The 25028-nt window shown below is 41.1% G+C and overlaps 2 pseudogenes; both read left to right on the top strand.

Moving 5' to 3' along the window:
* Positions 1–5806: 5806 nt before the first annotated feature.
* Positions 5807–5984, top strand: LOC116802361 (annotated as a pseudogene).
* A 392-nt stretch (positions 5985–6376) lies between these two features.
* On the top strand, positions 6377–15743 carry LOC116802387 (annotated as a pseudogene).
* Positions 15744–25028: the final 9285 nt, after the last annotated feature.

Raw genomic sequence — 25028 nt, 5'->3', positions numbered from 1 at the left:
GGATTGTGTCAAGTTGCCAAACACCTCGTCATCAATTTAGTGACGCATATGATATTGTCCCTATCATATAATTAATATAAAGACTTTAATGAATTGTGTCAAGTTGCCAACACCTCGTCATCAATTTAGTGACGCATATGATATTGTCCCTTCATATAATTGATATAAAGACTTTAAAGAATTGTTCAAGTCTTCCAAAGTGAGCGTCGTCATCTAATTTAGGTGACGGCAATTGAATTATAATAGTCCTATCATTTTTTTAATATAATTTTGATATAAAGACTTTAAAGAATTGAATCAAGTTACCAAACACCTGTACATCAATTAGTACCGCATATATATTGTCCCTTATCAAAAAATATAAAGACTTTAATGGATGTGTCAAGTTCCAAACACCTCGTCACAATTTAGTGACGCATATGATATGTGCCTATATATAATTAAGTATAACAGACTATAATGAATTGTTCAAGAGCCAAACCATCTCAAAATTTAGTGAGATATGATTATTGTCCTTATCAATAATATATATATACGATTTAATGATGGTCAAGTATCGTTCCACTTAGTGCCATATGATATTGTCTTCATATAATTTTGTATAAAATTTAAAAAATTATAAGTGAACACGATAATAGGAATATATATCCCTATCATAAAAAATAAAATTAGATCAAGTTGCCAAAGACCTCGTCAATTTAGACGAATTGTCTTATTATAAATTTTATATAAAGATAAAAAGATCAAGTTGCCAAACACTCGTCATCAATTTATGACGCATATGATATTGTCCCTATCATATTTATATAATTTTGATTTAATAAAACTTTTTTTTTTTTTTTTTTTTGTATATAAGAATTGTATAAGTGCCAAACACCTCGTCATCATTAGTGACGCATATGAATTGTCCCTTATATAATTAAATAAAACTTTAATGGATTGGTCAAAAAACCTCGTCATCACTACTATATTATGGTTGCGCCGACTCTCATATTGTATTCTCTTATGTGTTCATAGGATTTTGACAATTATACGAGTAAATTAAATAATATACATATGAAAATGATTAATTTATTATAATGTATAAGGGAAAAAAATGATGAAATATTCCCATATTATCTTAGTATTATAGAGGAAAGACCGTTGCTTGACCTCTGAATATTGTTTCAAACTTATGTAATTTATATGATTTTGGCAATTATATTGAAGTAATTAAAAAAATATACATATGAAAATGGTTAATTATTATATGTATATGACATGGGGAAAAAATGCTAAGATATTCCCATATTCTCTTAGTATTAGAGAAAGACCATTTAAGTGAGAGGGTATAGTAGTGTAACGACCGGAATTACGACAGAGGGTTCAAAAATACTATAGGTAGGCATGGTTGCCCGACCTCTCATATTGTTCAAAACTTATGTAGTTCATATGATCATTTGGAAGTGTATGTATAAATAAGTTGAGCGAATCGACTGCTATACATATGAAAAGTGTCGATTCAATTATTCATAGGATGTAATGATTAGTCAGGTGGAAATAAATTGCTTGAAATGATTCCCCACATTCTCTAGTATTATAGAGAAAATCCATTATAGTGAGAGGTATAGTAGTGTAACGACCGGAATACGACGAGGGTTTCAAAAATCTACTATAGGTAGGCAGTGGTTGCCGACCTCTCATTTATTGTTCAAAACTTATGTATTATATATGAATTGGCAATTATATTTATAAATGTAAATAATATAGGATCTATATTGAAAATGGATTAATTTATTATATGTTTATAAGGTGAAAAAATCGCTGAAAATATGTTCCCACATTTCTCTTAGTATTTATAGAGAAAAAGCCACTTATAGTGAGAGGGTATAGTAGTGTAAACGACCGGAATTACGACAGAGGGTTCAAAAACTACTATAGGTAAGGCCAGTGGTTGCCGACCTCTCATATTGTTAAAAACTTATGTATTCATATGAATTTGGCCATTATATGAGTAAATAATTATAATAATGAAAACATATAAAAATTAATATTTATTTTTTTTATGTATATAATATAGTTTAAAAAACGAAATAATCATTATTCTATATATGTAATAATTGGGAATAAAAACTGGAAATGTTCTCTAATACATTCTCTTCAAGTATATTAAGAGAGAGTATGATCCGTTAATGTTGGGGTGAGCAAATTGCGAACGGGAATTGGAATAATACCTCACGCTATTGGGAGGGACAGCGGGGGTTACCAATAAACTACTATATATGGTTAAAGGGCCGTAGTGGTGGCATGTGCCCGGAACCCTCCCGCATTATTCGAAATATTTATTTCGGATTATGTTTATATTGGTTACATAAAATAAAGTATATTATTATCCGTACAAATTTGTTTCTCAGTTCTATAGAACACGGGACTTGGCTCCGCGGATAATAGGAATATACGCTTTTTAGATAATATCGTTTGAAACAAAAGTCAAGTTTCTATTTATATAGAATAACAAATCGTTTCCATATATTATCGTTAATTTTTGGAGGCAGGCAAATATTAATTTATTACCTGCCGTATAGTTGGATTATTATATCGTTACCGGTATAATACAAATATGGATTCTTATGAAGAAATATAAAATTATATATTAAATGTGGAAATATTATCATATGCGCTTGGTTTTATGTTATATATTACCAGAGAGATATATGAAAAGAGATAAATTTTAAATTTATCTTCAAAATGCAAATGATTTAACTTAATATTTATATTGGTTAAAAAAAATTGTACATGTTGGTGGATACAATAATTATGTATGTTGGAAATAAATGATATTTTATAATGAAATATGTATATATAAAAAGATAAATTATAGAAACATATATATTACAATAATTATATGAAATTCTGTTATATTGTTAAACAAGTATAAATTAAAAATGAAAATATAGGATTACGAATGCTATATAAAAAATGGCCGTAATCGAATAGATTTTTTTACTTATATTATATATTTAAATTTTACCCAAAGGCGAAATATTGAATTTTATTCCAATATAATAAAAATCATGGAATTATATAAAGTGAAAAATCTATATATCTATTATATTGCTTATTTCGATTCAAAAATATGAATGGAATATGAAGGAAACATTATTCTGGTTGATCCTGCCAGTAGTTATATGCTTGTCTCAAGATTAAGCCATGCATGTCTAAGTACAACGAATTAAAAGTGAAACCGCAAAAGGCTCATTATATCAGTTATGGTTCCTTAGATCGTTAACAGTTACTTGGATAACTGTGGTAATTCTAGAGCTAATACATGCAATTAAAACATGAACTTATGGGAATGTGTTTTTATTAGGCCTAAAACAAGCGATCGACAAGATCGTTATATTGGTTGAACTCTAGATAAATGCAGATCGTATGGTCTTGTACGAGACAGATCTTTTCAATGTCTGCCCTATCAACTTTTGATGGTAGTATCTAGGACTACCATGGTTGCAACGGGTAACGGGGAATCAGGGTTCGATTCGGAGAGGGAGCTGAGAAACGGCTACCACATCTAAGGAAGGCAGCAGGCGCGTAATTACCCACTCCCAGCTCGGGGAGGTAGTGACGAAAAATAACAATACAGGACTCATATCCGAGGCCTGTAATTGGAATGATACACTTTAAATCCTTTAACAAGGACAATTGGAGGGCAAGTCTGGTGCCAGCAGCCGCGGTAATTCCAGCTCCAATAGCGTATATTAAAGTTGTTGCGGTTAAAACGTTCGTAGTTGAACTTGTGCTTCATACGGGTAGTACAACTTACAATTGTGGTTAGTACTATACCTTTATGTATGTAAGCGTATTACCGGTGGAGTTCTTATATGTGATTAAATACTTGTATTTTTTCATATGTTCCTCCTATTTAAAAACTGCACTAGTGCTCTTAAACGAGTGTTATTGTGGGCCGGTACTATTACTTTGAACAAATTAGAGTGCTTAAAGCAGGCTTCAAATGCCTGAATATTCTGTGCATGGGATAATGAAATAAGACCTCTGTTCTGCTTTCATTGGTTTTCAGATCAAGAGGTAATGATTAATAGAAGCAGTTTGGGGGCATTAGTATTACGACGCGAGAGGTGAAATTCTTGGACCGTCGTAAGACTAACTTAAGCGAAAGCATTTGCCAAAGATGTTTTCATTAATCAAGAACGAAAGTTAGAGGTTCGAAGGCGATCAGATACCGCCCTAGTTCTAACCATAAACGATGCCAGCTAGCAATTGGGTGTAGCTACTTTTATGGCTCTCTCAGTCGCTTCCCGGGAAACCAAAGCTTTTGGGCTCCGGGGGAAGTATGGTTGCAAAGCTGAAACTTAAAGGAATTGACGGAAGGGCACCACCAGGAGTGGAGCCTGCGGCTTAATTTGACTCAACACGGGAAAACTTACCAGGTCCGAACATAAGTGTGTAAGACAGATTGATAGCTCTTTCTCGAATCTATGGGTGGTGGTGCATGGCCGTTCTTAGTTCGTGGAGTGATTTGTCTGGTTAATTCCGATAACGAACGAGACTCAAATATATTAAATAGATATCTTCAGGATTATGGTGCTGAAGCTTATGTAGCCTTCATTCATGGTGGCAGTAAAATGTTTATTGTGTTTGAATGTGTTTATGTAAGTGGAGCCGTACCTGTTGGTTTGTCCCATTATAAGGACACTAGCTTCTTAAATGGACAAATTGCGTCTAGCAATAATGAGATTGAGCAATAACAGGTCTGTGATGCCTTAGATGTCCTGGGCTGCACGCGCGCTACAATGAAAGTATCAACGTGTATTTCCTAGACCGAGAGTCCGGGTAAACCGCTGAAACCACTTTCATGCTTGGGATTGTGAACTGAAACTGTTCACATGAACTTGGAATTCCCAGTAAGTGTGAGTCATTAACTCGCATTGATTACGTCCCTGCCCTTTGTACACACCGCCCGTCGCTACTACCGATTGAATTATTTAGTGAGGTCTCCGGACGTGATCACTGTGACGCCTTGCGTGTTACGGTTGTTTCGCAAAAGTTGACCGAACTTGATTATTTAGAGGAAGTAAAAGTCGTAACAAGGTTTCCGTAGGTGAACCTGCGGAAGGATCATTATTGTATAATATCCTTATCGTTAATAAATATTTGTTATAATACAAATAAATACAATTTACCAAAATAAAAATATTACAAAATGATTCCACGGAATCAAAAGTTAAAGTCAAAATAAAATGAAGATGGCTTTTATTTTATATGTGGGGCTTGGCAACCTCATAAAAAGACTTTAACATTATTAATGTTGCTGTGCGTATTTGTGGCAGTACTTACTACAACAACGGCGTTTCCTATAAAAACAAATTCTCGAAAATGGAAATCGAAGAAACTAAACTAAATTCGAAATAGAAGTCGAATTAAAATAAAAATAATTTGAATGTGTGGTAATCAAAATAAGTGTGTGTGTATATGGACCATAATATACACGCGTTGCGAATATGTATTGTTCATCTATGTTATGAGCATACGTTGGCTAATGCAACAACCTAAAATATACAATGTTTGTACCTGTCATCCATCAGGTTAATGTTTTATATAAATTTTGCAGTATGTGTCACCCAAAATAGCAAACCATAACCAGATTATTATGATACATAATGCTTATATGAAACTAAGACATTTCGCAACATTTATTTTAGGTATAAAAATAAATTTATTGAAGGAATTGATATATGCCAGTAAAATGGTGTATTTTTAATTTCTTTCAATAAAAACAATATTGACATTATATAAAATTGAATTATAAAACTCTAAGCGGTGGATCACTCGGCTCATGGGTCGATGAAGAACGCAGCAAACTGTGCGTCATCGTGTGAACTGCAGGACACATGAACATCGACATTTGAACGCATATCGCAGTCCATGCTGTTATGTACTTTAATTAATTTTATAGTGCTGCTTGGACTACATATGGTTGAGGGTTGTAAGACTATGCTAATTAAGTTGTTTATAAATTTTTTATAAGCATATGGTATATTATTGGATTAAATAATGATTTTATTCATAATATTAAAAAGAAATGAAAAACATTATCTCACATTTGAATGTGAAAAACGAAGAGAAATATTTTCTTTTTCAATCAAATAATACTGAGAAATGTCTAGCATAAAAAATTGAAATATTTTCATCTAGAATTGTCTCTTATTAATGATTCGGAAAAAGAAAAATCTTGGTTTTGTTATTATTCTTCGTTGGTTCGTTAAATGGATAAAAATGACTTTGCTTACAAGAACTATTGGAACTATTTATAACGAATTTAATTGATTGTTTTATCATTTATATATAAAGAATTTATGGCAAAATATAGTTATATATACAACCTCAACTCATATGGGACTACCCCCTGAATTTAAGCATATTAATTAGGGGAGGAAAAGAAACTAACAAGGATTTTCTTAGTAGCGGCGAGCGAAAAGAAAACAGTTCAGCACTAAGTCACTTTGTCTATATGGCAAATGTGAGATGCAGTGTATGGAGCGTCAATATTCTAGTATGAGAAATTAATGATTTAAGTCCTTCTTAAATGAGGCCATTTACCCATAGAGGGTGCCAGGCCCGTATAACGTTAATGATTGCTAGATGATGTTTCCAAAGAGTCGTGTTGCTTGATAGTGCAGCACTAAGTGGGTGGTAAACTCCATCTAAAACTAAATATAACCATGAGACCGATAGTAAACAAGTACCGTGAGGGAAAGTTGAAAAGAACTCTGAATAGAGAGTTAAACAGTACGTGAAACTGCTTAGAGGTTAAGCCCGATGAACCTGAATATCCGTTATGGAAAATTCATCATTAAAATTGTAATATTTAAATAATATTATTAAGAATAATGTGCATTTTTTCCATATAAGGACATTGTAATCTATTAGCATATCCCAAATTTATCATAAAATATAACTTATAGTTTATTCCAATTAAATTGCTTGCATTTTAACACAGAATAAATGTTATTAATTTGATAAAGTGCTGATAGATTTATATTATTACAGAGCGTTAATTTTTCGGAATTATATAATGGCATAATTATCATTGATTTTTGTGTTTATTATATGCTCTTGTATGATTAACAATGCGAAAGATTCAGGATACCTTCGGGACCCGTCTTGAAACACGGACCAAGGAGTCTAACATATGTGCAAGTTATTGGGATGTAAACCTAATAGCGTAATTAACTTGACTAATAATGGGATTAGTTTTTTAGCTATTTATAGCTAATTAACACAATCCCGGGGCGTTCTATATAGTTATGTATAATGTATATTTATATTATTTATGCCTCTAACTGGAACGTACCTTGAGCATATATGCTGTGACCCGAAAGATGGTGAACTATACTTGATCAGGTTGAAGTCAGGGGAAACCCTGATGGAAGACCGAAACAGTTCTGACGTGCAAATCGATTGTCAGAATTGAGTATAGGGGCGAAAGACCAATCGAACCATCTAGTAGCTGGTTCCTTCCGAAGTTTCCCTCAGGATAGCTGGTGCATTTTAATATTATATAAAATAATCTTATCTGGTAAAGCGAATGATTAGAGGCCTTAGGGTCGAAACGATCTTAACCTATTCTCAAACTTTAAATGGGTAAGAACCTTAACTTTCTTGATATGAAGTTCAAGGTTATGATATAATGTGCCCAGTGGGCCACTTTTGGTAAGCAGAACTGGCGCTGTGGGATGAACCAAACGTAATGTTACGGTGCCCAAATTAACAACTCATGCAGATACCATGAAAGGCGTTGGTTGCTTAAAACAGCAGGACGGTGATCATGGAAGTCGAAATCCGCTAAGGAGTGTGTAACAACTCACCTGCCGAAGCAACTAGCCCTTAAAATGGATGGCGCTTAAGTTGTATACCTATACATTACCGCTAAAGTAGATGATTTATATTACTTGTGATATAAATTTTGAAACTTTAGTGAGTAGGAAGGTACAATGGTATGCGTAGAAGTGTTTGGCGTAAGCCTGCATGGAGCTGCCATTGGTACAGATCTTGGTGGTAGTAGCAAATAATCGAATGAGACCTTGGAGGACTGAAGTGGAGAAGGGTTTCGTGTGAACAGTGGTTGATCACGAGTTAGTCGGTCCTAAGTTCAAGGCGAAAGCCGAAAATTTTCAAGTAAAACAAAAATGCCTAACTATATAAACAAAGCGAATATAATACACTTGAATAATTTTGAACGAAAGGGAATACGGTTCCAATTCCGTAACCTGTTGAGTATCCGTTTGTTATTAAATATGGGCCTCGTGCTCATCCTGGCAACAGGAACGACCATAAAGAAGCCGTCGAGAGATATCGGAAGAGTTTTCTTTTCTGTTTTATAGCCGTACTACCATGGAAGTCTTTCGCAGAGAGATATGGTAGATGGGCTAGAAGAGCATGACATATACTGTTGTGTCGATATTTTCTCCTCGGACCTTGAAAATTTATGGTGGGGACACGCAAACTTCTCAACAGGCCGTACCAATATCCGCAGCTGGTCTCCAAGGTGAAGAGTCTCTAGTCGATAGAATAATGTAGGTAAGGGAAGTCGGCAAATTAGATCCGTAACTTCGGGATAAGGATTGGCTCTGAAGATTGAGATAGTCGGGCTTGATTGGGAAACAATAACATGGTTTATGTGCTCGTTCTGGGTAAATAGAGTTTCTAGCATTTATGTTAGTTACTTGTTCCCCGGATAGTTTAGTTACGTAGCCAATTGTGGAACTTTCTTGCTAAAATTTTTAAGAATACTATTTGGGTTAAACCAATTAGTTCTTATCAATTATAACGATTATCAATTAACAATCAATTCAGAACTGGCACGGACTTGGGGAATCCGACTGTCTAATTAAAACAAAGCATTGTGATGGCCCTAGCGGGTGTTGACACAATGTGATTTCTGCCCAGTGCTCTGAATGTCAAAGTGAAGAAATTCAAGTAAGCGCGGGTCAACGGCGGGAGTAACTATGACTCTCTTAAGGTAGCCAAATGCCTCGTCATCTAATTAGTGACGCGCATGAATGGATTAACGACGGACGTGTTTTCGTTGCGCTCGTGTACAGATTGCGAAGAACTTGGTTTTCCGTGTTTGGAAAGTAATAAAATCGGTGAATTAGTGCTCCGCGAAAGTCGTGTGCTAATTTTCGTGTGTTATAAACAAGCGGTTTGGAAGTAATTAACAATTAATTGTTGGGAATTTTCCACTTAGCACGTGCTGAAGGCGAACTTACGAGTAAGTTTTTCGAGTAAGCTTTTTGATCAGCTGTCACAAAGCTTATTGGTGGGAGTCACTGCTAAGGTTTGTGTCTAGGGAGAGTTTTAGTGCTACCAGACTCTACCGATAGGTGGAGCTCGAGTTCCAGAGCAACTACCTTTTGTCAGCGAGTAAACGAGCATACGGTTGCTGGCGTCGACGGTAGGTGGAGCCACCATCGTATTTATGCCGATGGAGAGCGACAGCAGCGCGAGTGCCTTGAGCGGAAGTAGTGCCTCGATGAAGTCCAGACGAGGCAGGCGCAGAAGCCATCTGGCATCTAAGAGCTCGGCGCCAACGCAGGCGAAATTGGTTGCCCTGGCATCGAATGGAGTGCCAGAACCCGTTGGGGTACTGGAGGAGCCGTTTTCGTCGCTGGAGGACGCCCGGGCGGCTACGGAGAACGCTGCCATTGATGCTGCCCCCCCCACGCTGCTGCCACCGCTGCTGATCCTACTGCTGCCCCTGCTGCCGACCACACTGCTGCCTCCGCCGTTTTCACTGCTGCTAAAATTGTTGCCACCACTGCCACTGCCGCCACCGCTGCCGCCCGTGCTGGGCAAGCAGCCATGATGGCAGAGCTGTCGGCCACACAGCGCATGGTGAGAAGCAGCTTCCGCAGACTAGGAGAAGTGGACACGGAAGAGCTCTCATATGCTATCAGCCGCTACGATGAGCTGGTGTTGGCGCTAATGCTCCGGTGCGGAGAGCTGGAGACGCGGCTTGCTATGCCGCCACCGCCGCCGCCGTCGTTGAATCTGTTGAAAAATACGGCCGCCAATGCTCCCCAGATGCAGCAGGTTGCACCCATCGCTGCCCCGCGGACTACCAAGGTCCGCGAGACGTGGTCAGCGGTGGTGAAGTGCGACGACCCTGCGCTATCGGGGAAAGACATAGCGGAAAAGGTGCGAACGATGGTTGCACCCTCTCTCGGAGTCAGAGTACACGAGGTCCGTGAGCTCCGTCGAGGTGGTGGTGCGATCATTCGCACTCCTTCGGTGGGAGAGCTGCAGAAGGTGGTCGCTTCAAAAAGATTCGCCGAGGTTGGCCTAAATGTGGCACGGAATGCGGCCGAGAAGCCGAAGGTCGTCGTATATGACGTCGACACAGCTATCGGCCCTGAGGAGTTTATGAAGGAGCTCCACGAAAACAACTTCGACAGCGAAATGAATCTGGCCCAGTTTAAGAAGTCAGTGCACCTGGTGACCAAGGCGTGGTCGGTAGCTGACGGCGCCACAGTAAATGTGACGCTGGAGGTTGACGACCGGGCGATGGCGAAGCTTGATGTAGGTCGTGTCTACATCAAGTGGTTCTCATTCCGATGCCGGTCACAGGTCCGCACATACGCCTGCCACAGATGTGTGGGTTTCGACCACAAGGTCAGCGAATGCCGGCAGAAGGATAGTGTCTGTCGCCAGTGCGGGCAACAAGGCCACACTGCGGCAAAGTGCCAAAACCCGGTGGACTGCCGGAACTGCCGCCACAGAGGGCAACCCTCGGGGCATTACATGCTCTCGAGCGTTTGCCCGATATACGGGGCGTTGCTGGCGAGGGTGCAAGCTAGACACTAATGTTTAGCTTCATCCAAGCGAACTGTGGCCGAGGCCGAGCTGCGACCATCGAGCTCGGAGTCCGACTCAGGAGATCGGAGTCTATGTTCGCGCTGGTGCAGGAGCCGTATCTCGGCGGGGACGGAATGGATGTGCTGCCTGAAGGAATGAGAATTTTCATCGATCGGCGAGGGAAGGCAGCCATCCTAGTGGATCACCAGGAAGCCATCTGTATGCCAGTGGAGACCCTCACCACAGATTATGGCGTATGTCTGGTCGTGAAAGGGAGTTTTGGCTCAATCTTCCTTTGCGCCGCATACTGCCAGTATGATGCACCTCTGGAACCGTACATCCGGTACATGGATGCGGTCCTGCTGCAGGCCAGCAGAACCCCCGCAATCCTGGGCCTCGACGCGAATGCAGTGTCCCCCATGTGGCTTAGCAAACTCTCTCGTCATGCCGAGGGGCAAGCTAACTACAGACGGGGTGAGCTGCTGTCAGAGTGGATGCTGGAGGCAAGAGTCGCCGCCCTAAACCAGTCAACAGAGGTGTACACGTTCGATAATTACAGAGCTACAAGCGATATCGACGTGACAATCGTCAATGAGGCAGCATCTATGTGGGCCACATATGAGTGGAGAGTGGACGAGTGGGAATTGAGTGACCACAACATCATTACTGTTGTGGCCGAACCAACTACCGCGCGCGCAGTTGAGAGCATAGCTCCTGTGCCGTCCTGGAACTTCTCCAATGCACGTTGGCGATTGTTCAAGGAGGAAATGGTGAGTAGAGCAGCCGAACTTCCGGAAAACTTCTCAGAGTCGCCGTTGGACCAGCAAGTTTCGACCCTGCGCAGTATAGTACATAATGTATGTGATATTGCGCTGGGAAGAAAGTCCATCCGATTGCCCACAGGAGAGCACGTTGGTGGACTGCCGACCTCTGTGATGCAAGGCGCGAAGTCCGGAGACTTCGTCGCCTACTTCAAAATGGAAGGCGTCATGATGATGATGCCGCAATAGAGCGTGTATTGGTCGACCTGAGGCGGGCCTCAGCCAACTACAAGAAGCTCATTTGGAGGGCGAAAATGGATGAGTGGAAACGCTTCGTGGGAGATCATGCCGACGACCCATGGGGGCGCGTCTATAAGATTTGCCGAGGCCGCAGGAAGTGCACGGAGATTGGGTGCCTCCGCGTGAATGGCGAGATGATCACCGATTGGGGTGACTGTGCACGAGTGCTCCTCCGCAATTTCTTCCCAGTTGCGGAGTCCGAAGCACCGACTGCCATCGCGGAGGAAGTCCCACCGGCCCTCGAAGTATTCGAGGTTGATGCATGTGTTGCCCGGTTGAAGAGCAGGCGCTCTCCCGGCTTGGACGGCATTAATGGCACTATCTGCAAGGCAGTCTGGCGCGCCATACCCGAGCACCTTGCATCGTTGTTTTCCCGATGCATCCGATTAGGATACTTTCCCGCTGAGTGGAAGTGCCCACGAGTTGTCTCGCTGCTCAAAGGGCCAGATAAGGACAAATGTGAGCCCTCCTCATATAGAGGAATATGCTTGCTACCAGTCTTTGGTAAGGTGCTCGAGGCCATCATGGTGAATCGTGTGAGAGAAGTTCTTCCGGAAGGCTGCAGATGGCAATTTGGATTTCGCCAAGGACGATGTGTGGAGGATGCTTGGAGGCACGTGAAGAGCAGTGTTTGTGCCAGCCCGGCGCAATACGTGCTCGGCACATTCGTGGACTTCAAAGGAGCATTCGACAACGTCGAATGGAGTGCTGCACTCCGCCGACTAGCCGACTTGGGATGCCGGGAGATGGGCTTGTGGCAGAGCTTTTTCTCCGGCCGAAGAGCAGTGATCCGAAGCAGTTCCGGTACTGTGGATGTACCGGTAACTAGAGGCTGCCCGCAGGGGTCAATCAGTGGCCCATTTATCTGGGACATACTGATGGATGTACTGCTTCAGCGTCTCCAGCCGTATTGCCAGCTGAGTGCATACGCGGATGACTTGCTGCTTCTCGTCGAGGGAAATTCCCGAGCTGAGCTAGAGGAAAAAGGTGCAGAGCTGATGTCCATCGTAGAAGCGTGGGGAGCGGAAGTTGGCGTTACCGTCTCGACCAGCAAGACGGTAATAATGCTGCTGAAAGGTGCCTTGAGACGTGCGCCTACGGTGAGGTTTGCTGGAGCGAACCTTCCGTATGTGCGTAGCTGTCGGTACCTTGGCATCACGGTCAGTGAAGGAATGAAATTCCTCACGCACATAGCTTCGCTTCGCCAGCGGATGACCGGAGTCGTTGGAGCATTGGCGCGTGTGCTTCGAGCCGACTGGGGCTTCAGTCCTCGAGCCAGGCGGACCATATATGACGGACTCATGGCACCTTGTGTGCTGTTTGGTGCCCCGGTATGGTATGACACCGCCGAACAGGTAGCCGCCCGGAGACGACTAGCCTCCTGCCAGAGGCTAATCCTGCTTGGATGCCTTTCGGTATGCCGAACAGTGTCCACAGTGGCACTGCAGGTACTTGGCGGAGCTCCCCCGCTTGACTTGGCTGCTAAGTTTTTAGCGGTCAAGTACAAGCTGAAGCGTGGATACCCGCTGGAGGAGAACGACTGGCTATACGGCGAGGACACTACGTGTCTAAGCTGGAAGCAGAGGAAGACTCGCCTAGAGGAGTGCTTGCTGCAGAATTGGCAAAACAGATGGGATGACGACAGCGAACCAGGACGGGTGACGCACAAGTTCATCCCATACGTCACTCTCGCCTATCGAGATCCAAGCTTTGGATTCTCGATGAGGACGTCTTTCCTGCTGACAGGTCACGGGTCGTTTAACGCATTTTTGCAAGGGAGAGCCCTCAGCGATACCACTGCTTGCGCTTGTGGTGATCCATATGAGGACTGGATGCACATATTGTGCGCTTGTCCTCTATATGCAGATTTGCGAAACCTCGATGGACTTGGAGTGCAGCGCCTTGGCGAAAACTGGACCTTCAATAGAATCCTGGAAGATCAGCAGAGGATTCAACGGCTGGCAGCGTTTGCGGACGAGGTGTTCCGTAGGAGGAGGGGTATTTAGCCCAAAACTTCGCCGTGTGGTTAGCGGGCGAGAATACTTCCACAGCCCGCTATTGCTTGTCGTAAGAGGCGACTAATATAGCGACTGGTTCCTCTAACCATGCTTGTCGGAGCAAAAGGAGGAGGCCCACCGAGCCTCTCTTTCGGTACCACGGGTTGTGCTGCTCCAAGACAGCACATTGAGGTAGGCCCCCTGGTGGGAGTATCGTGGTGGCTGTGGTTGATACCCATATCGCGGGTAGAGCCTTCGTGTTCGACGTTTGAGTTACGGTGCTAGTTGCGCAAAACTCGGGTGCTGTGACCCAGAGATCAGTAGAGATTTTAGGTAGATCTCGCTCCTCAGCAAGGGGAGTGCTTGCCCGGCAAGCAAGTACTCGAATTGCTACCGGGGTGGTCGCTATGTACATAGCTATAGCTTCCAGTCCGGGACGTTTGTCTGGCGTATCCAGACTCATGCACCATGTTGATACATGCACCACTTGTGGGTGTTCAGGGTGTCGTGGTTGTAATCCCTTCAGTGTGGAACACGCCACGTAAAACAAGTTCGGAGAGGTCCGAAAGTCACTGTCCCTATCTACTATCTAGCGAAACCACAGCCAAGGGAACGGGCTTGGAATAATTAGCGGGGAAAGAAGACCCTTTTGAGCTTGACTCTAATCTGGCAGTGTAAGGAGACATAAGAGGTGTAGAATAAGTGGGAGATATTAGACCTCGGTTTGGTATCGTCAATGAAATACCACTACTCTTATTGTTTCCTTACTTACTTGATTAAATGGAACGTGTATCATTTCCTAGCCATTATACGGATATATTTATTATATCTTATGGTATTGGGTTTTGATGCAAGCTTCTTGATCAAAGTATCACGAGTTTGTTATATAATCGCAAACAAATTCTTTAATAAAACGATGCATTTATGTATTTTTGATTTGAAAATTTGGTATAACTCCAATTACTCAGGTATGATCCAATTCAAGGACATTGCCAGGTAGGGAGTTTGACTGGGGCGGTACATCTCTCAAATAATAACGGAGGTGTCCCAAGGCCAGCTCAGTGCGGACAGAAACCACACATAGAGCAAAAGGGCAAATGCTGACTTGATCTCGGTGTTCAGTACACACAGGGACAGCAAAAGCTCGGCCTATCGATCCTTTTGGTTTAAAGAGTTTTTAACAAGAGGTGTCAGAAAAGTTACCATAGGGATAACTGGCTTGTGGCGGCCAAGCGTTCATAGCGACGTCGCTTTTTGATCCTTCGATGTCGGCTCTTCCTATCATTGTGAAGCAAAATTCACCAAGCGTTGGATTGTTCACCCATGCAAGGGAACGTGAGCTGGGTTTAGACCGTCGTGAGACAGGTTAGTTTTACCCTACTAATGACAAAACGTTGTTGCGACAGCATTCCTGCGTAGTACGAGAGGAACCGCAGGTACGGACCAATGGCACAATACTTGTTCGAGCGAACAGTGGTATGACGCTACGTCCGTTGGATTATGCCTGAACGCCTCTAAGGTCGTATCCGTGCTGGACTGCAATGATAAATAAGGGGCAATTTGCATTGTATGGCTTCTAAACCATTTAAAGTTTATAATTTATTTTATAAACGACAATGGATGTGATGCCAATGTAATTTGTAACATAGTAAATTAGGAGGATCTTCGATCACCTGATGCCGCGCTAGTTACATATAAAAGCATTATTTAATACAATGACAAAGCCTAGAATCAATTGTAAACGACTTTTGTAACAGGCAAGGTGTTGTAAGTGGTTGAGCAGCTGCCATACTGCGATCCACTGAAGCTTATCCTTTGCTTGATGATTCGATAAATAAATGATTTTTTCCTGTAGCCAAACACCTCGTCATCAATTTAGTGACGCATATGATATTGTCCCTATCATATAATTAATATAAAGACTTTAATGGATTGTGTCAAGTTGCCAAACACCTCGTCATCAATTTAGTGACGCATATGATATTGTCCCTATCATATAATTTTGATATAAAGACTTTAAAGAATTGTATCAAGTTGCCAAACACCTCGTCATCAATTTAGTGACGCATATGATATTGTCCCTATCATATAATTAATATACAGACTTTAATGAATTGTGTCAAGTTGCCAAACACCTCGTCATCAATTTAGTGACGCATATGATATTGTCCTTATCATATAATTTTTGATATAAAGACTTTAAAGAATTGAATCAAGTTGCCAAACACCTCGTCATCAATTTAGTGACGCATATGATATTGTCCCTATCATATAATTAATATAAAGACTTTAATGGATTGTGTCAAGTTGCCAAACACCTCGTCATCAATTTAGTGACGCATATGATATTGTCCCTATCATATAATTAATATAAAGACTTTAATGAATTGTGTCAAGTTGCCAAACACCTCGTCATCAATTTAGTGACGCATATGATATTGTCCTTATCATATAATTTTTGATATAAAGACTTTAAAGAATTGTATCAAGTTGCCAAACACCTCGTCATCAATTTAGTGACGCATATGATATTGTCCCTATCATATAATTAATATAAAGACTTTAATGGATTGTGTCAAGTTGCCAAACACCTCGTCATCAATTTAGTGACGCATATGATATTGTCCTTATCATATAATTTTTGATATAAAGACTTTAAAGAATTGTATCAAGTTGCCAAACACCTCGTCATCAATTTAGTGACGCATATGATATTGTCCCTATCATATAATTAATATACAGACTTTAATGAATTGTGTCAAGTTGCCAAACACCTCGTCATCAATTTAGTGACGCATATGATATTGTCCCTATCATATAATTTTTGATATATAGACTTTAAAGAATTGTATCAAGTTGCCAAACACCTCGTCATCAATTTAGTGACGCATATGATATTGTCCCTATCATATAATTAATATAAAGACTTTAATGGATTGTGTCAAGTTGCCAAACACCTCGTCATCAATTTAGTGACGCATATGATATTGTCCTTATTATATAATTTTTGATATAAAGACTTTAAAGAATTGTATCAAGTTGCCAAACACCTCGTCATCAATTTAGTGACGCATATGATATTGTCCCTATCATATAATTAATATACAGACTCTAATGAATTGTGTCAAGTTGCCAAACACCTCGTCATCAATTTAGTGACGCATATGATATTGTCCCTATCATATAATTTTTGATATAAAGACTTTAAAGAATTGTATCAAGTTGCCAAACACCTCGTCATCAATTTAGTGACGCATATGATATTGTCCCTTTCATATAATTAATATAAAGACTTTAATGGATTGTGTCAAGTTGCCAAACACCTCGTCATCAACTACTATATTATGGTTGCGCCGACCTCTCATATTGTATTCTCTTATGTGTTCATAGGATTTTGACAATTATACGAGTAAATTAAATAATATACATATGAAAATGATTAATTATTATATGTATAAGGGAAAAAATGATGAAATATTCCCATATTATCTTAGTATTATAGAGGAAAGACCGTTGCCGACCTCTGATATTGTTCAAACTTATGTATTTATATGATTTTGGCAATTATATGAGTAAATTAAAAAATATACATATGAAAATGGTTAATTATTATATGTATATGGGAAAAAATGCTAAGATATTCCCATATTCTCTTAGTATTATAGAGAAAAGCCATTTAAGTGAGAGGGTATAGTAGTGTAAACGACCGGAATTACGACAGAGGGTTCAAAAACTACTATAGGTAGGCAGTGGTTGCCGACCTCTCATATTGTTCAAAACTTATGTATTCATATGATTTTGGCAATTGTATGAGTAAATTAAATAATATACATATGAAAATGATTAATTATTATATGTATAAGGGAAAAAATGCTGAAATATTCCCACATTCTCTTAGTATTATAGAGAAAATCCATTATAGTGAGAGGGTATAGTAGTGTAAACGACCGGAATTACGACAGAGGGTTCAAAAACTACTATAGGTAGGCAGTGGTTGCCGACCTCTCATATTGTTCAAAACTTATGTATTCATATGAATTTGGCAATTATATGAGTAAATTAAATAATATACATATGAAAATGATTAATTATTATATGTATAAGGGAAAAAATGCTGAAATATTCCCACATTCTCTTAGTATTATAGAGAAAATCCATTATAGTGAGAGGGTATAGTAGTGTAAACGACCGGAATTACGACAGAGGGTTCAAAAACTACTATAGGTAGGCAGTGGTTGCCGACCTCTCATATTGTTCAAAACTTATGTATTCATATGATTTTGGCAATTATATGATTAAATTAAATAATATACATATGAAAATGGTTAATTATTATATGTATATGGGAAAAAATGCAGAGATATTCCCATATTCTCTTAGTATTATAGAGAAAAGCCATTTAAGTGAGAGGGTATAGTAGTGTAAACGACCGGAATTACGACAGAGGGTTCAAAAACTACTATAGGTAGGCAGTGGTTGCCGACCTCTCATATTGTTCAAAACTTATGTATTCATATGATTTTGGCAATTGTATGAGTAAATTAAATAATATACATACGAAAATGATTAATTATTATATGTATATGGGAAAAAATGCAGAGATATTCCCATATTCTCTTAGTATTATAGAGAAAAGCCATTTAAGTGAGAGGGTATAGTAGTGTAAACCACCGGAATTACGACAGAGGGTTCAAAAACTACTATAGGTAGGCAGTGGTTGCCGACCTCTCATATTGTTCAAAACTTATGTATTCATATGATTTTGGCAATTGTATGAGTAAATTAAATAATATACATATGAAAATGATTAATTATTATATGTATAAGGGAAAAAATGCTGAAATATTCCCACATTCTCTTAGTATTATAGAGAAAATCCATTATAGTGAGAGGGTATAGTAGTGTAAACGACCGGAATTACGACAGAGGGTTCAAAAACTACTATAGGTAGGCAGTGGTTGCCGACCTCTCATATTGTTCAAAACTTATGTATTCATATGATTTTGGCAATTATATGATTAAATTAAATAATATACATATGAAAATGGTTAATTATTATATGTATATGGGAAAAAATGCTGAGATATTCCCATATTCTCTTAGTATTATAGAGAAAAGCCATTTAAGTGAGAGGGTATAGTAGTGTAAACGACCGGAATTACGACAGAGGGTTCAAAAACTACTATAGGTAGGCAGTGGTTGCCGACCTCTCATATTGTTCAAAACTTATGTATTCATATGATTTTGGCAATTGTATGAGTAAATTAAATAATATACATATGAAAATGATTAATTATTATATGTATAAGGGAAAAAATGCTGAAATATTCCCACATTCTCTTAGTATTATAGAGAAAATCCATTATAGTGAGAGGGTATAGTAGTGTAAACGACCGGAATTACGACAGAGGGTTCAAAAACTACTATAGGTAGGCAGTGGTTGCCGACCTCTCATATTGTTCAAAACTTATGTATTCATATGATTTTGGCAATTATATGATTAAATTAAATAATATACATATGAAAATGGTTAATTATTATATGTATATGGGAAAAAATGCTGAGATATTCCCATATTCTCTTAGTATTATAGAGAAAAGCCATTATAGTGAGAGGGTATAGTAGTGTAAACGACCGGAATTACGACAGAGGGTTCAAAAACTACTATAGGTAGGCAGTGGTTGCCGACCTCTCATATTGTTCAAAACTTATGTATTCATATGAATTTGGCAATTATATGAGTAAATTAAATAATAAACATATAAAAATTAATATTTATTATATGTATAAAAAAAAAAATAATCATATTATATATGAATAATGGAAAAAAAATGAAATGTTCCTATAATCTCTTAATATATAAGAGAATAGACCGTATGTTGGGTGGCAAACGGAATTGAAAATACCCGCTTTGAGGACAGCGGGTTCAAAAACTACTATAGGTAGGCAGTGGTTGCCGACCTCCCGCATTATTCGAAATATTTATTTCGGATTATGTTTATATTGGTTACATAAAATAAAGTATATTATTATCCGTACAAATTTGTTTCTCAGTTCTATAGAACACGGGACTTGGCTCCGCGGATAATAGGAATATACGCTTTTTAGATAATATCGTTGAAACAAAAGTCAAGTTTCTATTATATATAGAATAACAAATCGTTTCCATATATTATCGTTAATTTTTGGAGGCAGGCAAATATTAATTTATTACCTGCCGTATAGTTGGATTATTATATCGTTACGGTATAATACAAATATGGATTCTTATGAAAGAAATATAAAATTATATATTAAATGTGGAAATATTATCATATGCGCTTGGTTTTATGTTATATATTACCAGAGAGATATATGAAAAGAGATAAATTTTAAATTTATCTTCAAAATGCAAATGATTTAACTTAATATTTATATTGGTTAAACAAAAATTGTACATGTGTGGATACAATAATTATGTATGTTGGAAATAAAATGATATTTTATAATGAAATATGTATATATAAAAGATAAAATTATAGAAACATATATATTACAATAATTATATGAAATTCTTGTTATATTGGTAAAACAAGTATAAATTAAAAATGAAAATATGGATTACGAATGCTATATAAAAATGGCCGTAATCGAATAGATTTTTTACTTATATTTATATATTTAAAATTTTACCCAAAGGCGAAATATTGAATTTTATTCAATATAATAAAAATCATGGAATTATATAAAGTGAAAAATCTATATATCTATTATATTGCTTATTTCGATTCAAAAAATATGAATGGAATATGAAGGAAAAACATTATTCTGGTTGATCCTGCCAGTAGTTATATGCTTGTCTCAAAGATTAAGCCATGCATGTCTAAGTACACACGAATTAAAAGTGAAACCGCAAAAGGCTCATTATATCAGTTATGGTTCCTTAGATCGTTAACAGTTACTTGGATAACTGTGGTAATTCTAGAGCTAATACATGCAATTAAAACATGAACCTTATGGGACATGTGCTTTTATTAGGCTAAAACCAAGCGATCGCAAGATCGTTATATTGGTTGAACTCTAGATAACATGCAGATCGTATGGTCTTGTACCGACGACAGATCTTTCAAATGTCTGCCCTATCAACTTTTGATGGTAGTATCTAGGACTACCATGGTTGCAACGGGTAACGGGGAATCAGGGTTCGATTCCGGAGAGGGAGCCTGAGAAACGGCTACCACATCTAAGGAAGGCAGCAGGCGCGTAAATTACCCACTCCCAGCTCGGGAGGTAGTGACGAAAAATAACAATACAGGACTCATATCCGAGGCCCTGTAATTGGAATGAGTTACACTTTAAATCCTTTAACAAGGACCAATTGGAGGGCAAGTCTGGTGCCAGCAGCCGCGGTAATTCCAGCTCCAATAGCGTATATTAAAGTTGTTGCGGTTTAAAACGTTCGTAGTTGAACTTGTGCTTCATACGGGTAGTACAACTTACAATTGTGGTTAGTACTATACCTTTATGTATGTAAGCGTATTACCGGTGGAGTTCTTATATGTGATTAAATACTTGTATTTTTCATATCAGTCGCGATCGAACACTCGACGAGTGCAGACGTGCCTGCGGATCGACAGCAAATTGTTAGCAAATTGTTAGCAAATTGTTCACAGTTGTAAGTCCCGTTACTTGTGCCAGCCACTTCGCGTCGCGTGATCTTGTCGCGCGTTTTGATTGGCCCAGCCAACGTACCTAACGGTAGTTCGCACTAACACCATCGCACACCCGAGTGTGCGTGTTATCAGCGCAAAAAACCCAGTGCTCGAAGCAGCGGTATAATTGCAAAGCAGCAGCCACGTGCTGCCTGGCTCACCGGCTTACGGTGCCCCGCTTCCCCCCCCCCCCCCTCCTCACTCCTTATCAACTTTGGAGAAGATGGACTGGCAGGCCCCCCGCGCACCCACAAGCTTGGAACAACACCACGCAAAAAGGCTCTGAGAACACGCAAGAGCAGCTCCAGCAGCGAGGGAAGCACCTCGCATACAGAGCCGGGCGAGATAAAGCGAAAACCGGCAAAGAAAGCACAGGGAGAGGAGCTGGAAGATAAGCCAAGCACTAGCGCAGCTCTGCGCAAGAAGCTCGCCAACAACGCCTTCGCTTTACTCTCGACCGAAGAAGACGAGTACGACCAAGAGAGCTCTGATGACGAACCCGGACCTAAAGACGATTCCAAGCCCAAGACCCCGAGAAACCAAAGCCCACCCGAAGACCATCAAGCCACCTCCGATTTTTATCCCCGATGTGACCAACATCTCGGCACTCGTCAAGATGATCACGACTCTTGTAGGCCCGAAGAACAATTTTACCTACAAGACCGTGAATGGCAACAACGTACGTGTCATGATGCCGGACAAAGAGTCCTATACAGCTCTGCGTCTCCAACTTGTGGCCCAAAACAAGAGCATCGGACTTTCCAGCCGAAAGATGAACGTGCATACAAGGTTGTCATCAAAGGACTCCACCACTCCACCGATCGTGAGGAAATCATTGAAGACCTTCGCAGACAAGGCACGCTGTTAGAGATCTGCACAATCCCATTGGCAGAAGAACTAAAGAACCGCTGGGAATATTCTTCGCCAACCTGGAGCCTTCCAGCAACAACAAAGACGTCTACCAAGTCAAGCGGATCTGCAGGTCGGTAGTAACCATTGAACCGCCGCAGAAGTTCAACGACGTGCCTCAATGCTTCAGGTGCCAAGGATTCGGTCATACACAGCGTTACTGCTTCCTGGAATACCGATGTGTAAAGTGTGGAGGCCCTCACGAATCGAGGGCATGTGAGAAGAGGGAGGACGACAAAGCGTGCTGCTTCCACTGCCAGGCGGACCATCCTGCGTCTTTCAAGGGATGCCCTGCATACAAAAGGGCCAAAGCACTCGCTGCTCCGAAAACAAGGCCCGTCGCTAATGCTAACAAGGCGCCGCCCGTGGCATCACCAAACGTCACCTCTGGCAGGAGCTACCGAGACGCCCTCAACGGAGTGCACGCAGCACCGCAGAATCCCACAACCCCAGTCCAAACCCAAACAGAAACCCCACACTCCGGTCAGATAGAAGCGATGTTCGCTCGCATGGAAGGAATGATGGAAAGGATGATGGAGCGCATGTTCACCCAGATGACACAGCTGGTGGCCACCATTCTCAACAGCAAGTCATGCAACTAAAGCTCCACCTAGTCGTCTGGAATGCGAACGGCCTGCAGAACAGCAAGGCCATAGTCGAGCACCATCTGAAGACCCACCAGATCGATATCCTACTCGTAGCCGAAACCCACTTCTCCCCAGATCCCACTTTAATATCAGCGGATATGACCTCATCCATGCAGACCATCCTTCTGGCAGAGCACGCGGTGGAGCAGCCATCCTCATCAGGAGCGGTATTCAATACCTAGAGCTGCCCGCGTTTCAGCAAGACTGGGCACAATGTCCTGTCATCAGGATTGTCAGCCCGCAAGGAGATTTAGACATTGGAGCGGTCTACTTTCCCCCAGATACCGCATAACAGCATCTCACCTCAGTGAGTTCTTCGAGCATTTTGGGCCCCGCTTCATAGCAGCTGGAGATTATAACGCCAAACATTCTTGGTGGGATCGCGCGCCAACAACCCCAAAGGGAAAACTCTGTTTGGGTACCTGCAACGCCACCGACTGGACTGCCACTCCACTGGCGAGCCCACTCACTGGCCAACGAATCCCCTCAAGACTCCAGACCTACTGGACTTTGCTGTGTCGAAAGGCATAGGGCATGCGAAGATCAGCTGCACAACAAATGCTGATCTCCTGTCAGACCACTGTGCAATAAACGTGCTAATCAACACGCCAGTCCTCAGGAAAACCCCGCTCAGAAGGCTCACTGGAAAATATACCGACGCCGCCAAGTTCGCGTCCTGGATGCTCTCCACCGTCAATCCGAACCCCATCCTCAACACACCCAGGAACATTGATGAAGCTATCGGGAATCTCACCAGGCAGATGCAAAACGCTGCGGAATTCGCAAGCCCACCGCCACCAAAGACTGCGAGAACACCTAGCAGGGACCTCCACCTCTGGTCCCCGGAAATTGCGGCACTCGTGACTGAGAAAGAGGCGTCTCAGGAGAGTTTGGTTCTTGACGCGCAATCCAAGAGACAAAACAGCGCTCAATCACGCCACAAAGGAGTTGAAGGACAAGATCTCCAGCCTACGCCAGGACTCCTTCCTCAGATTCCTCGAGGAACTCTCTCCGGGGACCCAGACCACAATCTGTGGAACGTCACCCGCCACATTAAACGACCAGCCAAAAAGGTTTCCGCAGTGCGCAAAGCAGATGGATCCTGGTGCCTTTCGGATGCTGAAAGAGCAGAAGCTTTCGCCGAACACCTTTACAACGCCTTCTCTCCGTTCGACTGCTGCACTGCCGAAGAACATGCTGAAACAGCCCGGTTTCTCAATAGCCCAAGCTCTCCCGGTCCCCCGTTGGAACCAGTCGACCCTGAGGAAGTTGCGCAGGAGATTGCTCTACTGAAGAACAACAAATCTCCAGGCCTGGATCGTATAGATGCGGCGGCCCTAAAAATGCTCCCATCCCGCTGCACACAAATGCTGGCCAGCATTTACAACAGCTGCTTCCGGCTAGGGTACTTCCCGGAAGAGTGGAAAAGAGCAGAGGTTATTGTCCTCCTCAAGCCTGGTAAGCCTGAAGCCAATCTCGCCTCCTATCGTCCGATTAGTTTGCTGGCAATCCTCTCCAAAATACTCGAAAGAGTATTTTTGCGCAGAGTATTGCCAGTACTGGATGAGGCTGGTTTGATCCCCGATCACCAGTTTGGCTTCAGGCGCTCCCACGGAACACCAGAGCAATGCCACCGGCTAGTCGAACGGATCCTCGAGGCATTCGAGCAAAAGAAATACTGCTGCGCTGTAATGCTCGACGTGAAGCAGGCATTCGACAGAGTTTGGCATCCTGGACTCCTCCATAAACTCAAATCCTACCTCCCAAGCCCCCATTTTACCCTCCTCAAATCCTACACTGAGGGAAGAGCATTCCAAGTCAGATGCGGAAGTGCAATAAGCCTACCCAGACTGATCAGAGCTGGAGTTC

Source organism: Drosophila sechellia, chromosome X (assembly GCF_004382195.2).
Source record: "Drosophila sechellia strain sech25 chromosome X, ASM438219v1, whole genome shotgun sequence".
Taxonomy (NCBI): Eukaryota; Metazoa; Arthropoda; class Insecta; order Diptera; family Drosophilidae; genus Drosophila; species Drosophila sechellia.
The sequence above is the reverse complement of the archived record's forward strand: the minus strand, read 5'-3'. Positions and strand labels throughout refer to the sequence as shown.